The 16,511-nt window shown below is 39.6% G+C and overlaps 1 long non-coding RNA gene across 2 annotated transcripts; it reads left to right on the top strand.

The window, feature by feature from the left end:
• The first annotated feature begins 5,177 nt into the window (after positions 1-5,177).
• On the top strand, positions 5,178-15,796 carry LOC122988353. 2 transcript variants are annotated; one of them, XR_006404778.1, is made up of 4 exons: positions 5,178-5,227; positions 6,030-6,103; positions 7,069-7,236; positions 15,472-15,796. It is a non-coding gene; the product is annotated as an uncharacterized LOC122988353 (long non-coding RNA). The 2 variants fall into 2 exon arrangements; XR_006404777.1 differs by having other exon boundaries at positions 5,179-5,313.
• The last annotated feature ends 715 nt before the right edge of the window (positions 15,797-16,511 follow it).

The raw sequence follows: 16,511 nt of genomic DNA, 5'->3' as shown, positions 1-16,511 counted from the left end.
GGCCTCCGGAGAGACTTTTGCATGTCATTGCTTGCATCTGTTGGAGGGTGTTTCAGGGGTCTCTTGTTTCTTTTGGTTATTCCAGAATACTGTAACTCTTCTCCAAAGTGTTATAGAAGTTAATAGAAATACTGAGAATAATGACAGTAAAGAGAGGACCCTTGTGACATGAGATGACACATGTCAGATGGTCAACACAACCAAAGCATCAATGTTATTCAAGCTTTCAAGTTCAAGTTTTTTCAAATGTCAGCTATTAAAGTTTCTATTTTGACTTTGATAAAACACATAAGTGATAAAAGAAATAATCTATACATTTTCATCTTCTTCATAAAATCAGTGGAAGATCAGTGGAAAATGATTATCAAAGCTGACAAATCTTTAATTTCTCAGAGAGACTTCAAAGCTTCTTCCTGCAAAAATCGAGCACATCCCATGATCTGAGCCATCCGAAGCCATGACAGACCCTATAGTCACATGTTGTTTGGGTTACACTGATGGGATTAAGGTTCAGATAGTGAGGAGGGGTTTGGTGGCCTTGCAGTGCTGTTCCTTTATGGGTCAAATGCTCTGGAAAGAGTTGCACCTGCTTAATGAAGCTTCTAGCACAAGTTCAAGCAGGAAGACAACTGTCAGCCTATTTTGTCATCACACCGAGGTAATTTCACTGGGCTCTGTGCCTTTCCTACCATCCAATGATCATTTTAGCTGAAGAATATTTAAACCACCTTACCTCTTGTGTCTCTCTCTGCTGTCATTGCAGTCTATGCTGCATCTGAACTTCAGCCCTCCACCACCCCACTGCCACCAGTGTCAAGGCCTCATCTATGACTTCACTGGGGGGCGGGATCTCTGACTGGATGTTATCTATAGGGCTCCATTCCTATATATAAACAGTATATACATTTAATTGACATGGTCAGTGCCAAAGACCATCAAATAAAACTTTTGAATTCATGTCAACTTGTGTCTTCCCTGATGTAAATGTTTAGGTAAGTTAAGTGTAAGTAACTGTGTGTGCTTGCTGTTTTCAGTAAATACTAGTTAGTTTCAAATATGTATTTTGCAAGTTCAGGCTTGAAGGAATGTCATACTTAGTAAAGTCATGAGTTAATTGGTTTCTAAGGACCAGCTGTTGCATCCAATCAAAAAGCAGAAGGATGTCACTTGAGAAAATATAAGAAACATTTGATTCAGTCTACACATGAAAATGTACAATTTCAATAATTGCAAAACAATACTTACAAATGTATTTGTAACAGCAAGGAAATTAAAGTGATGTTTGACCAAGAGAGCATAGAAATATTCCAAAGTATTTTATGTCAGCTTATCAAGTTAGAGATAGCAAAAAGATGCTTACTCACAAATTGGATTCAACATATTTGAACTGTTGAATTTAAGTCCATTCATTTCAGATTTTTGCGGACCCCTTTTGATGGAGCAGAGCTATGTACAGTGACATTGAGAGTAGAAGAATAGAAGCAGGTATAGTAACATCATTGTTTACTTAAAAAAATCCACTTCCAACAGTATTTATCACATTTTTTCTTCACCGAAACCCGTAGCCAAACGTTTTGTTTTTTGTGCAGTATTTCAGCTGTTTTTTTCTAGTGTTACTCTTCTCATGTTCATTAAAACTAAATTACATATGAATGGTCAGCAATATCCTTGTAAAAAAGTGTTTGTTATTTGCATTAATTGAACTAACAATTTATCTGTTCAACTGGGCAAATATCATATTACTATTGGAGGAGTGTGTATGATATATTTAGGACACAAAACTCATTAGGACCTGCAACTTCAGTGTCAAAACTTTTTCCCACCGCAACTTTTGAATCTCATAATCACATCTCTTCTCACACCTGAGCTGATAGGTAGCAAGTTGTGTAGTAGCTACTGACAATAATTATTGTCTCGTAAAAAATGTGGTGCTGTCCGGTTTAATAATAAAAACCTGCAATTTACTAACCACTTACAGTATAACGAGGTTCCGCTTCAACAAGGAACAGCTGGTGCAACTGGCTGGAATCAAATAATGGAATAGATTAATAACCCTACATGCATGCAGGACTGCAACAGTGCTGTGGCATTATATAGTGTTTGTGTGGACAAAACTGGGGCAGATCCATTGCTCCTCCCCACTTTTTCCTCCCCAGTTTCATTATGGGGGACAACAATGGTCAGCCAGATAACCACAAACAACTGGTGCATGTAGAATAACAGCAGTATATTGAATACAAATTCATACGACTGTATATTGTGTGTTTTACCACAAAATATAAACTTTTTTCTGTATTTCCACTATTGTCAGTTTACATTGGTAGTCCTTCTTCTCACTATAATTATCTGTTTTATGTGTGACACATTGTGGCTTATAAACTTGGCGGTGTAGAGAAACTTGAATTCTTGGACAAACCCTGCTTGGGTTTAGCCCAACACCGTGGAAACTATCAGGAACCCTGGAAGTAAGTTCAAGCTGCAGGTCTGGCACACAGTGGAAATAAGGGGGTTAATGTGATTAAGGTCGTGTCTGAATAGAGACTTCCCTGTTAGAACTCAGAAGGAGCAGGATTAGATTTGTCATATGCACAGAGGAGCCCTGACTGTGGTTGTGCACACTTCACTGCTCAGGAGGAATCCGTGAAGCGAGTGTCCGTGCTGTTTGGGATGTTCATTGGACAAAGTAATATGAGGGCAGTGTCAGCTGGAGAGGTTCTGGGCTCAGTTCCCAGAAATAACACACTTGTGCACATGGAAATTACCAGAATGCTCGTATAAGTGAAAGAAGGCACCAAACCTAGAAGATGTAATATAATCTGTGCTGTGTAGTCAGATCGCAGTGCGTGAGGGTCATTAACTATGCATGTTAACAGAGAATGAGAAAGGCATCGCTTTCTCTCTCTCTCTCTCTCTCTCTCTCTCATTCCAGTGGCAGTGGATGGCCCTCTTATTAGGTCAGCTGAAAGTGGAAAATTAGCACAATTCCCCCAGGCTGGGATTTATCCCACATCTCTTCCAATTAGCTTCCTGAGCTTCTGGAGATAATTGCAGTGTACAGTGAAGACAGGAGCTCCCACAAACTCAGTGCTGCTTCTGCTTCTGCATTTCCATCTCATTCCACAGACAGTCATGCACTTCCTCACAGAGAAAAAGAGACAGTGAAAAAAGAAACTTAGGGAACTGAGAGAGTAACTATAGGATCAACATCCCATCTCTCCTGTTTAATCCAGCTTGGAGGCGGCCCCATCCCTTGAGCCTGGTTCCGTTAAGTACTTACATACGCTACCAAGAGTTTGGAGTTGAGAGAAGTTTTGCATGTGTTGTCATTTATACTGCTATCATCCTTAATAACGGGGAGGGATTAGCGCCATTGCCTTTTGATCCTATAATCCGCACTCCTCAAAATCCCAAACTCTATCGGCTTGCTTCTCAGCTGGACCCGCTGATCTGCTGGGAAAGACAGAAATTGACCTCAAATGAGGCGCTGTCCTGTGAAATCTCCGACAGGTGACAGCAGTAATTCATGGCAGAGAGGAGAACAGTTGGCCTAATGTGGCCATGGGAGATGAGCCTGTTGGCTCATATGAGACTGTTGTCAAGGGAGATTAAAGGACTTCATAAATATGCCCTTCCATTTTGTGGTGCCGTATATCACCGGGCTGCATTAATCAGCACTGCCCATCCATAGCGTGGTAATTGCATCTGAAGATGAAAGCCGAGGAACTTCATCTTTCTACCTATACCATACATCGCATCACAGATTTGTCACATATGATTCATGTCAAATATGGAGACGACATTGCATACCCTCCACCTAGCAAAAACATGCAGAAAAAAACATTTTACAACCTTACTTACTTGTTGTTGGTATCATATATAGCACTTCAAACTAGCACTGGCAAAAACAAAATTGTTTGTAATACTTCTCAATTGACTAGATTTCATTTTAGCTGTTGAAAAATAGAAATTCAAAGCACAACAGATTTTTTTTGTTCCTGCTTACATTGTTGGAAAGCAATCAATTATATGTAAAAAGTTTAAAGGAAAGGATAGAAACATTAATGGAGGAGGTCACCACATCCATAGTCAGAACCAGTGTTACAACTGGCTTCCTTTGCTCTCTTCATCAACGTGACATGGGCTCACTCCCATCGCGTCCTCAGGATTGATGCTCCACTTTCATTTATGGCCCTCCTTTCTCCACCACTGTGCTTACATAGAGAGGGAGTAGATTCATTTCAGCATCTGAGAGCAGCGGCTCGCGAACGCACACTGGAACTAATTAACGAGCTAGGCCTCCGTTTATGTTAAGCAATGTTTGAGAGCGGAGAACGACAGGAACTTAATTACATGGTGCCGGAGACAAGAATAGCCGCTAAAGGTTTCTACGGCAAAGTGTGCGGGTTTGCACGGTCTCGTAGCTTTGTGAGGCTTTCGGATCACGCTCGCATGTGCTGTCACTGAGGGGATATTAAAGTCGTGTGTCACATTGTTTCACTCTATGATTTGCGAGTATCGTATGTCTTGTGGGACACGTGCAGGCTGAAGTGCATACAGTAGATTTATTCCCCCTTTTTTCTTTTTCCATCTACATTCATAGGCAGCATGACCAAAGAGGTTCACCATTACAGAGCTGTTGACTCTTGGCTTGGAAACAATTTAGTGCTGGAATTAGGGAACCTTTGTTGAATTACTGCCAAAAGACCCCAGACAGTTGTGTGTGTGTTTACCTGAATATGTGTGTCTGTCCACTGGGTGTATTTAAGTGTGTTTCATGTTCATGTTTCTGCTCTGGCTGTGTGTCTTTGCAGCTTTGATAAAGCAACTGTGCAATGCAAATGTGTGTGATGTTCAGTATTGGGCTCTATTATTACTCTGTAATGCATTATAGTCATTTGATTACCTTTTCAGTAACAATGTAAGAGATTACAATTTAGTAATTTACCTTTTTCACAGCAGACATTTTGACTTGTCAATTGAATGAAAAGCACAGGTGTTACTAATAACATTAATGATGCCTCTGTAATATTCAAGTGTCCTAAAACACCATGACAGTGAGATAGTGAGCCAGCATGCACAATACCAGGACCCTGAAGATGAAGCAGCAAAATGGAATTCAGTCATCACACATGTCAAAATTTATTTATTTTTTCTGTTTTCTGTCTGTCTTACCTGGAGTCTAATGGATGGTTGACATCAGTTTGGTCTCTTTGTGTTTAGTTGACAGGTGAGTCCAGGATGTGTAAGCTTAGCAGGGTTGGAGGTGCACAGAGGCTTTTAGCCACTACTGAAAAAGGAGAAATTTGACTTCTGGTAACTCAAAAGTTGTCATATTTATATTTTGTGCATTTTTACTGTAGATGACTTGCTAAATTGAGGGTTTTGTGAACTGCACAGGTTCAGTGCAAGGATCAAGGCTAAGGTTAAGCTAGCTGTTGATGGTCAGCATCCCCAAAATGAGAGTCTCTGCTGGTAGCTTTGCAACTGTTCAAAGCCAAGAAATAGTCTGGAAAATAACTTGCTTTAAAATGTTATGTTTTTATGTTCTACATAAAGTAGAGTAGAGTTTTACAGGTTGTGGTGTGTGGATTTTGTAACCAGTTTCCAAACCAGTTTCCAGTCTTTGGATAAAGTTAAGCTAGCCAGCTGCTGGCTGTAGCCTTACACTGTATTTTATATATCCCAAACTATCAAATCATATGATGTAGCTTGACTAAGTAACGAAATTGAAGCACTGTAACATAACTAATGTCATGAGTATTTGATTACATTTTTTAAGTAACTTGCCCAGCACTAGTGATGTAATGTTTAAAGTTAAGGTAAGTTTAGGGTTATGTTAAGGTTAGGGTTAGGGGTTATGGTTAGGCATGTGGTGATTATGGTTACGTTAGGATAAGTCTTTAGGAAATGAATGTAAGTCAATGTAATGTCCTCTGAAGTGATGGAAACACCACTGTGTGTGTGTGTGTGTGTGTGTGTGTGTGTGTGTGTGTGTGTGTGTGTGTGTGTGTGTTTGGTGCAAGTGGCAGGACCCCCTGGATTATGTGGAATGTCTGTTCACCTAAGGTAGGAGCTGGAGAGGTTGTCAGGAAGTGAGGACAAGGTTAGCAAGAGGAGCCTGCAAGAAAATGTAGCTGCCATAAAACAAAGCGGTGTCTTAAAATACTTCACTGATGGATTTACAAACTTCAGGTTGAAGAAAAGGAAGTTTGGTGTATTTGAGATGTTTTTTTTTTTTAGTGTGGCCACAATATATACGCAAGAAAAATAATGTTAACTACAGGGTGCCATTGTTAAGTACTCAAAAAGTTGGGGGTGCAAGAAGGTCAGTGAGACTTTCAGGGCTGTAAAGGAGGAAATTATTAACTGAAGGTCATGTGATGAACTGTGAGTGTGTGGTTTGCCCCTTTCTTTTATCTTCTTACACTTTAGCCACAAAACCCCAATCCTCCACCTAGAGCTGTGCATAAAAAATGTATGTGACTCTCCGCACCTTTGATTCTACGAATTACTTCTGTTGAAGTAATAACCTACAACTGTTAAATAAATTCATAGAAATAATGATTCATAAGAGCTTCCAGATTTGCTGCTGAACACCTACAGTATGAAGTGGTTTCTATGTCCTGGGAATCCTAGAATGTGCATAACATTTATGAGATTAGCAATTATAAAAGGCTAGAGGAAACATTTTAAATAAACATTTTCTATCTTTCGTGCCAAAAGTAAGTATAGCTAGTCTCAATTTAAGCATAAGGTTACATTACTCTAAACACACCAGAGTCTGAGCGTGGATGCTGACAGTTTAATCTATTTATGGAAAATTTTTTGTAACTTTAGCCTCATGAATCCAATGAAAGGTTTATTCTGAAGATGTTTATATGGGTGATATACTGTATAGTAAAACGGTAAGCCATTACTATGGTTTATGTTTAGCAATAAAAGCTAGACCTGTTCATGGCGAATATGGAATCAGTTTATGCGGAGGAATGTGGAAAACTCCATTTGGTCACATGGTCTTGTTAGTCCAACACATTTAAACATTTTGTTATTTATGATGTTGGATTCCAGGGTTTCAGCGCTCTCTGGGACCTCACCTGCCGTCTGGGCCAGCAGGAACCCTCAGACCCGACTGGTTAACCTCTGGCAATGTGTGACAGACAGAAAGGAAAGAACGGTCTCGCTGGTGACGACAGCTTGGTTTCGTGTGAAAGCGGGGCGATGGCATGACTTGGGCGTGTAAGTACAGAAAGAAAAAAAAAGCTGACTTTGTAAGAAAAGAGCACTGTGCTTTAGCTTGGGAAGGGTGGTCAGCCTTTCCTCCTACTTCCCCTCACAATAACCGTTCTGGAGAAGTGGCTGCCAAAGCCGCAGCTCTTATAGAGGAAACCGTGACCAGCTGTGACGCAGCTGCCTGCACTTGACACTCCAGCATCACTGAATTATTGCATTCAACATGGTGATCTGACCTGGACATTCAAGCCTTGATACCGTCGATTCATCTGTGGTCTACATGTTCTCAGCTTGGTGTAAAACCCTGTCTATTATCTAACACCCTTTTACCTTGGCACTGCATCACCGCCATGAAACAGTGAACAGCATTGTTTAGCATTATGTGATCCATGCCCACTTACAGCTGTCACCAGAAAACCACATGGAATTCCCCCGTGCTTTGGTAAATGTCATGTCTGAAAAGGGAAAGCTCAGAGACATGACTTTTACTCTTCGGCAGGCTACTGTGTAGATATAATCCGTTTGTTGTTGCGTCCTTATAGTCTGTGGCCTGTTGGTCAACACTGCACAGGATATGATGTGTATTTTTGTCAACCAGTGATCAGTGACCAACCTAATTACACACTAATCAATCAAGTGTAATGAGTCTGTGCCTGGCCGGGTGTGGCCTGCTCCACCCCTAATCCGCTGCATCTGTTTAAGGGTAATTCCACAACCCCACTTGTTTAACTTCACACGGCATACTATTTTTTTTTTCAGTGTTTCCCATACGACCTTTCTATCATGTATGCCCTGTGTTTTGGCAGGGAGGAAATTGAGGGTTTTGATCAGCTTTTGATGGAGGACAATCTTGGGGTAACACAGGAACACAGAACAGAGCTACACAGTTTATTACAACTGCACTACATGCATAATCTTCTTTAGTTGAGCTTTTATTTCTGGACTACAAAGCCTACAGACATTCTTTCCCACGGTGCTTTTAAAAAACTGATCTGTGTCTTTACTGTGAACTTGAGGGCCATCCCTCAGTGAAATGATTCGTGAAAAAATATATGACATTCTTACTAACGTTTTTAAGCTGCAGCACAGCAAGGTACATCTTAGAACAATGAATGCATTAACCTCATGAAACATCTCAGTTTGGGGTCATAAAGAAAGACAATAAGAACTGAGAGGCGGTTTCCTCCATTTCCAATCATATATCCCAGATCTTTTCCTACATTCTACAAATCTCCATGAGACAACCTCTGTAAGGTTCTCTTATGTGCTCTTTTATTTTCCCTTTTCTTTCAACTCCACTGTGCTAGTGTGGTTCTTTCATGACATTTCTGTAATTAAAGCCAAATGGCATATCCCTCGATTAGCCCCGCAGCTGCTTGCATTTAATTCCATACAATCAAAGTGTCCTGTTCAGCTGCTCGCTGTCACAGCTACCAAAGCTATTTGTCACAACAGAGATAAAAGAAACATTTGTGACCCGTAAAGATATTGCTCATATTGTTTTACTGAGTAAAGGCATATTTAAAAAGGAAAGAAAGACATATAACATTTCAAAAATAGTGGTAGTTGTAGATAATACTATTGTACCCGCAGAAACCACCTTTCAAATAAATTTCTACCGTGTGGTGCTGGTGGAGCCACAGAGTGAAGTGTTAAGAGTCAAAGACAACCCTGTTGGCGACTTAAGAAATGAAACCCTGTCAGACACATATGCACATACAAGAGCTTAACATTTCCAAAGTTGACACTTGTGGAAAAAATACAACCTAAGTGTTACCTGATATTCTGCACCCCTGTGTCATAGGTTCCTCCAGATGGGCTTTTTTTCCAAAACCTCGTGACCTTTAGAAAGCGGCAATGGTGTGTGATCCCATGAACACCCCCAAAAGTCAGAGCACAGGCTTGTTTTTGTTTTTGGGCCAGTTTCCTTATGTTTTGACTGGTTTGCATGTGCACCAACTATGGAGTGAGCTCATACTTTAACATAAATGAACTCATCAGTGAAGCTTATTAAGCCACAGAAAGTGCAGAGTAACTTAATTGTTTAAGAGGAAATGCCTCTCTTCTATACCATGATTGTCTTTTGCATCTGCTGAATCACATCTGGTGGTTTCAAACACCATGTTCTCTGCATAAGGAAGGGTTGCATAACATTGTAAGAATATTTTTTGCTCTGTTTCTCTCTTTATTTCTTTTTTCTAAAACCTCCTGGCCTTGTTACATATGAGAAATAGTGGAATACAGGGGTTATAGGATAGAGAAGCACATCACAGAAGGCCTGTCTCTCAGAATGAAATACATTTGTTTTCATAAAAAGTAATATAAAACTTTCCAGCCTCTTAAAACTGTCTCGTCTTTTCTAGACTGTGGGCAGTTATATTCCACAGGGAAAATTATTTCATTTTTTGGATGCAATTCTTGATTTTAAATGCCATGAGTAAAAGAAAGCCAAACTGATCCTATTTCTGGAAAACAAAAATGTCATCCTGCATTTTGGCATTTAATGAAAATAAATATGCATTAGCATTTATATAATTTGTTAAATTCTGTTTTTACTGATCATTTCCAATAGTGAAGACATGAGCTGATTGTCAGCCCATTGTGTTGGATGCAGTGGGGAAACTCTCCCACTCCAACGCCAGGCCTGCTCTGTATCCCAGAGACAAGAGGCCTAAACACTTCAGCTTGAATTTAGTGCAATCATTATACTACTATACTGAAGTGATTATGAGCCATTAAATGAAGAGTGGGATTGCCCTGTCGCCAGTGGAGCAAAAAGTCACTCCACATGAAGGTGATTTCAGAAGACACAAGGGCCTGTGTGCCCTGGCTGCAGGCCGAAGAGAGGTCTCCAAGCCTGCGGACCTCACACACACACTGTGGAACTCTGAAGGCTAATGACATGAATGTTCACCAAGGCTGCTTAACATTCAAGCATTCATACATGTTCAAGTATACACACAACGACACGATCAAACACACATCGCCCATCCTTCTCTAAGAGGACAACTATATCATCTCATCAGAATTCGCGAAGCATGATGATTTAGTTCAGTGTCACATTAAGTGAACTTGCTCATCTTTCAGTCTGAATGAGGCCATTAGGCAGCAGCCCAAACACACCACTCAGGCTTTTAAACTCATCACACTTCTTAGCGGGTCACATAGCCCTGAGATTGCAAATATTACACTATATATTCAGATATACATTGTACAGATAATACATCACAGTATTTATAATCACCGAGGAGACTACATAGGTATTTTATTATACGCCTTTGAGATGTGGCTTCTATAATTAAAATAACAACAAGAGACAGATGCAAGAAAAGACCCAGCTAGAAAAGTTAAAAATACTATTTAATTTTTTTCCCATGTAACCAGAGAAATATGAATTGGAGATAGATCAGTCAGAAGGTTAAAAATATGCGATTAAAATACAGAGTAAAATTGATGATAATCACAAGAACAGCTACCAAGAGGGCTGGGAAAGAGAAAGCCACCAGGGTAGATTCACTTACCACACCACTACACATTCCCAAGGTCCTGCTCCTTAACACACACACACACACACACACACACACACACACACACACACACACACACACACACACACACACACACATTCGCTATACAGAAAAGTGCTGTTAGGTGCTAGAGTAATGCATGGCTCCATGCAAGTGAAAGGGAGTAGAAAGGAAAGCTACAGCCAGCAAAACCTGCAGTATGACCACACCCTTGTTCCATAGCCTGATTCTTTAAAAATGGATCCTTTTTAAAGCTGCTGTAATCATTTTCTTAAAAAATATCAACAATGGATCAAATGACTATGTGCATGTAAAAGATATGACAAACCCACCTGACTCTGCAGTTCTGCTCAGCTCTATGAAGTTTTCTAGTGTTTTTTTAAGCACATTGTTTTGGTTTTCCAGCTTGCAACTTTACTGTTTTGGTTCGCTCTCATAGCTCTCATCAGTGTTGTTTTTGGTAGCAGGAGGCAGCTGTTGTCATTGAAAAAACTCCCATGAGGCACTAGCACTACCTGCCAAACACCAAATGACTGACAGACAAAGTTAGCAACTATCTAGCGAACATAGTGGAGCATTTAGCAGTTTAAGAGCCAGATTATTTCCCTCAGGAGTTGATGGAGAACAAAAAAAGAGCTGAGAGCAGAGGGAATATTTCATTTACATGACTCAGATGGCCAGAAACACAACCCTGAAAATAATAATGATAATAATAATAATAATGATAACTTTATTTGTATACCACCTTTCATGCAAAGATGCAGCCCAAAGTGCTAAACAAAACAAGATCAGATGAAAATAAACAATAACAACAGGTAAAAAAAAAAAGTTTGATTATAAACAATGGCAATAAGTTAGAGACAAACAAAGAAACAAAAACAGTTAAAGCACAATACAATAAAACAATGATACCAGAAAAGCTAACCTAAATTAAATGCCAAATTAAAAAGATAGGTCTTTAATTTCTTTTTTTAAATTCTGGTGGAGTTTGCTGTTCTAAGATCCAAGAGGAGGCTGTTCCACAGTTTAGGGCCATAAAAACAGAAAGCCGCCTCACAAGATTTGTTGTGGGATTATTTAGGAACTTCTAAAAGAAAGGCAGAGGAAGATCTGAAAGTTCTTGTTGGGACATAAAATGTAAGGCAGTCGCTGATATATGAAGGTGCTAGATTATGTAAGGCTTTGTAGATAAGTAAGGACTTTAAAATCAGTTCTAAAAGATACAGGGAGCCAGTGTAATGATGAGAGCAGTTATGTGATCTCTCTTTTTGTATTGGTCAAAATCCTGGCCGCAGGGAGGCATTAACTATAATTTTCTTAAAGACTTTTTAGGGAGACTAGTAAAAAGAGAGTTGCAATCATCTAAGTGGCTTGTAATAAAAACATGTATCAGCATTTAAGCATTGTTCGAGTTAAAAAAGTCCAATCTTGGCAATGTCCTTCAGATGAAAAAATGATGTATTTGCAACCCTGTTAAAATGTCAAATAAAATTAAGAACAGAGTCTAAAATCACTCCCAGATCTGTAAACACTGGCAAACACTGACTGTAGTCTCTGCCTTTCAGCTTTTGAACAAGTAGAATTTGTTTTCTCCTCATTTCTTTTGAAAAAATGTTTTACTCATCCAAATGTTGATATCAGTGAGATAGGTAAAACAAGCTTTTAAAGAACTGGGATTGTCTGGTGAAACAGAGATATATAGTTGTGTATCATCAGCGTAACAGTGATATTTGACATTAGGGTAACTAATTATGTTGCCCAGAGGGGGCATGTATAAAGAAAAAAGAATGGTACCTAGAATGCTTCCTTGGGGAACCCCGTATTCAGTGTCAAATGTCTGTGACACTAATAAGCACAGAAGCACTCAAATGTACTACCTTTAACAAAGCAGTTTCAGTGCTATGGTTGGTCTGATAGTTAGACTGGAATTTATCAGAAATATTATTAGTATTCAAATGATCATGTTGTTGGTCAAATACAATCTTCTGGAGAAGTTATCTGGGAAACGCAAAATTTGAGACAGGCCTGTAATTAGCAAGGTCACTAATAACTGTTCATGTTGCACTGTATCTGTTGGATGTGGAAATAGGCTAGTGTTTGCTAGTGAGTTTGTGATGTCAGCTGATAATATGTTTGTGTTGTGTTTACAGCTTGTTGTCCACTTTATTATTATTGTAGTTTAATGTAAAGTACAGTTGGCTCAAGATACATGTTTGCAGAAGGAATGTCACACATATACACTCAAAGAAATAAAGTTGAAGCGGTGTTGAAGGTGACAAAGTGGTCAAACTCACAACAACTTGACACTGACTGACTGCATGTTTTAATTCATGTTTAAGCCAAGAGAGAAAGTGAAAACTCATAACTCGATCCCATCCTGCGGTTCATGTAGAGCAGCAGCAGCTAGGCCTCTCAATTAAAACGTCAGAGTCGCTCAACCTCAGTGACATCTTATCTGATTTCCTCCTCGCCCCTAGTGTCAGACGTATAGGGATAAGCACTCATTCTGCTTCACCACTCAGAAATGTCTTCTTCTCCCTATGGAGACGGGGTTGGGAGTTGGAGTTGGAGCTGCTAGTGCGATCAGTGAGTCCCCATGCTTACACGGCGCTGACCGCAGAGAAGCCGGTGCAGACTACCGGACAGATGTGTTTCATTTGGCTTTATCTGTTGACACATCCTGTCTGCGTTGCATGCGAGGGCAGCATTACACAGCGGCACCAAGGGCAGAGGCAGAGACACCAGACTGAAACCTGAACTCAGCAGGGAACATTTCTCTCTGTACTGCTGTCTTACACCACAGTCATCTAACATCCCTACACTTAGTCCACATGAGGAAAAATATATCATTTGGACTAAGTTTTTTCTTATAAAGAAGAAACATTTAGCTTCAAAAGTCTTTCCTCCTCTGCCAGGTCTGTGTTTTAGGTTAACACTGAGCTAAATTTGTTTGAAAAGAGACCTTTTTTTTTTTTTTACCACTCTAGCAGTGTGTCTCTAGGGATGGCAATGCTGGTCTGTTGATCCGTCCACCATTTTAGTCCAGACTGAAGTATCTCGACACCTATTGGATGGATTACCATGAAATTTATGTACAGACAGTCATGGTCTGTACTTTTCATCTGGGCAAGGCAAGTTTATTTGTGTAGCACATTTCAACAAGGCAATTCGAAGTGCTATATGTAAAACATAAAAGCCATCTAGACAGAATATAAAAGCAACAGAAGACTATATAAAAAAACATTCAAATACAATTAAAATTAAAGCTAGTTCCCCCAGCAGGTCAAAGTTTTCACTTATCAAGTGAAATGCCTCAACAGTGGATGGACTGGCACTCATGGCTCTCAGATGATTTATCCTAATGACTTTGGTGATTCTTTTTTTGCCATGAAATTTGGTTCAGATATACACTCACCAGGCCACTTCGTTAGGTACACCTGTGCAATCTAATGCAATCCAATACAACAGCTCTGCCATAAATTCTACTTTTACGAAGCTTCTACATTTTCAGATTTTGTTGACATTGGCAGAAATTTGATAATTCTACTTTATGTTTTTTATTTAGGTCGTAGTGGGTGGTGGTGGTGTACTGGAGTGCATTATATTGAAAAATGTTCCTAATATTTTGCCCTCCTCATGTATGTTAATAGAGTGGACAAAATATTAGGAACACTTTTCAATAATAAAAGTGGCCAGTGTATATTCATTCATATTTTGGTGATTCCCTGAATTTTCATCTAATGCCATCATTAATTTGTGCAAAACTTTGGTTTATGACTAATGATTTTCTCATCAACATCAACATCACTGTGCAGTGCTGATTAGCAAATGTTAGCATACTAACATGCTAAACTAAGTGAACATAGATAACAGTATACCTGTTAAACATCAGCACTGACATTGTGATTATGTTAGCATGCTGACATTAGTATACAATATAGCTCAAAGCACATCTGTTCCAAAGCCACAGCCTCACAGAGTTGCTAGCATGGCCGTAGACTCTCAAGGTGTGTTCAGACAAAAAGCAAATCAAATTTTTAGCCTTGCGTCATTTGCCCAAACTTGACCTCTGGGCCGTTTGTGTTTATGTGCCCCAAGCAACCAGTGTACCAACTATAGCTTTAATTTAGCTAGTGACGGATGCACAGAATGTTTATGTGTGTGTTCAGCTCAGCCTCTGACTGAACTCAGATCTCAACACAGACTCCACTTCTTTTTTTGTTTTTATTTTGAATTTGCATATGATTACGTCTCTCCATTGACTTTGTATACAATTGCACCACCGCTTCTTTAGACCTCAAGGTTACACATTACCATTCTTTCAACAGCATTTCAAGAACTATATTTCAGTGTGTGGGATCAGATTTATATTGAAATACAGTATATGAAATTATCTTTAAACAACATTGACAGTCTAAAAAGAACTTTTACTTTTTCACCAATAGCCTGAACAAAGCTAGACCTTGAGCTACAAATTTCCAAATCATTATTTGGCCTAGTAGTCTAAAATGTTCACTGCCGATAATCAAATTCAGATACAGTACTTTATTACATAGGAAATATCAAACAACAGTGGTATCTTTTCTCACGGTGAAAATCCTGCTGGCTCTGTGCTTTGTTTTGATTTCATGTTCTTCAATTACATCCTTTAATCTATATTTATCATAAACTCTGCATGATCCTTTGCTTCTCACTGTTCTGTTCTTTTCAACAGAGACAGTGGTTACCTCGCATATGCATGGAAGTCTTGGCTGAACAAGAGCCAACCTAAAGTTCTCTGATGTGGTGTCGGGAAGTGACCTGCCCTCCCACACGCATGCCTCCCCTGCTGGTCACTCATGAATATGGCTCTAATTGAATTCACTGGAGACAAACGAGTGTTAATTGGGAGGATAACGATAACCGCAGCCAACTATTCAGAGGCCAGCCTTCAGAAAGGGGAGACCTCCTGCCCACCACAGGCCTGTTCTTCACAGCAGGAGGGGGTCTGTGGGGGGCTGAGGGGAGGTCGGGGAGGGAGGCTCTACAGTCCTTTGTGCTCCTTTTCTTTAGGAGGAAGCAATAAAGCAATAAAAGAGCTTGGTAGATGAGTCCTCTGTGCTCTGACTCCCCCTACGCTCCAGTATGAAAGAGGGGGCCCTGTGACAGATCATAACCACTAACAACTAGGTCTGTGTGTGTGTGTGTGTGTGTGTGTGTGTGTGCGTGTGTTTAGTGTTTGATTTACTTCTGTTTGCGCTGCCATTATAAACATTATCACATTCCCGGAGCAATTCTTCAATATAAAGTTTTTATTCTTATCAGGTTGCAAATGCAGAGCAGGTATTGTATAAACATATCCATTATTAAACAGTTAGGCTCATTTGTCTGTTTTCTTATCACCATGAGCCAACACACACACACACACACACACACACACACATGCACAAACACAAACACAGGCATGAATGGCTGACTACGGATATCAGTTTTCATTTCATACAGAATTTGAATTGGCCTGCAGGCCAGTTGCGTTAAATTACTGCCGTTTCCTTTATTGCAATCCAACAGTAGTCTGTCAATATTAAGAAAGTATGAAGGCAAAAGTCTTTACACTCACTTGGCATCTTCATATTTTATATTGCTTTATTATAAATTCTTTATGAGGTAATATGATCATAAATGCTAAAACACATATGGAGATAAACAACTACTGGAAGTGTTTATTCTTTTCTGGCACCACACTCTAAGGCCTAAAATCAAGATTTATTCAAA

This window comes from Thunnus albacares, chromosome 9, assembly GCF_914725855.1.
Source record: "Thunnus albacares chromosome 9, fThuAlb1.1, whole genome shotgun sequence".
NCBI classification, from domain to species: Eukaryota; Metazoa; Chordata; class Actinopteri; order Scombriformes; family Scombridae; genus Thunnus; species Thunnus albacares.
Note: the sequence above shows the minus strand (reverse complement) of the source record. Positions and strands in the feature narration are given on the sequence as shown.